Raw genomic sequence first — 1,146 nt, forward strand, 5'->3', positions numbered from 1 at the left:
TTTTTTTTAACACCACATCAACTCTCTCAATCAACCAAATTTTGGTTCAATTTTCCCCAATCTTGGCCGGTTATGGAAGGAGAAAAGGAGAAGCCAAAATTGCCATTAATTCCCCTTCAACCACTACCATCCCATCACCTTAACTTGTAGCCTTCTAACACACTCAACATATAACCAAAATTTTTGGATATAACTTCCTAAGGATGGCCGGCCAAGTGAAGAGAAAAAGGAGAAAAAAACTAATCATTAGTCCTATTCACCTCTCTCATCACATCTCATCAAATCACACACACTAACCTACACCTTGTACTTTTGTCCATTCCCTTAACTTACTCATTAAAACTGTCCAAAATTATGCTGACAGTTATTTTCTCTTGTATACGGGTTCTGGATGCTAGGTTGTACTGTGCTGGGAGATTTTTAAAATTAAGATTCTCTAACTGTATCTATACTGGAAATTCTTCCGTTTTAAAGTACGGTGAGAATTTATCGATCGAATTTACTTGATCGGAAAAATGTGAACTTAACGTGAAATCTGCTACAGAATTTAGGAATGCAGATGTTAATTCCCTAAATCCTTCAATCACAAAATGTACATAGTATAATGATTTTCCCGGAAAATCCTTGACTTGAATACATGAATTATATTATTAAAATTATGGGATTTTTTTTTGGTCACTACAATCTACCCCCCTTAAGAAATTTTCGTCCCGAAAATTAGAACAACTCGGGGTAGCTTTTCCTCATATCTTCTTCGCGTTCCCAAGTAGCTTCCTCAATATTGTGATTTCGCCACAAGATTTTAACTAGAGGAATTACTTTATTCCTTAAAATTTTCTCCTCGCGAGCCAAGATCTGGACTGGTTTCTCTTCGTAGGTGAGGTCCGCGTGCACTTCGATCGGTTCCTGGTGCAATACATGCGACGGATCTGTCACATATTTCTTCAACATCGATACATGAAAGACGTTGTGTACAGAAGCTAATTCTGGCGGCAATGCTAGTCTATATGCGACTTTTCCAATCCTTTCAAGGATCTCAAAAGGTCCTATGTATCTCGGACTGAGCTTCCCTTTCTTGCCAAATCTCATTACCCCTTTCATCGGTGCCACCTTCAGAAAAACTAAGTTTCCTGCCTGAAACTCCAG

This window comes from Morus notabilis, unplaced genomic scaffold (genome assembly GCF_000414095.1).
Source record: "Morus notabilis unplaced genomic scaffold, ASM41409v2 Scaffold314, whole genome shotgun sequence".
Classification (NCBI taxonomy): Eukaryota; Viridiplantae; Streptophyta; class Magnoliopsida; order Rosales; family Moraceae; genus Morus; species Morus notabilis.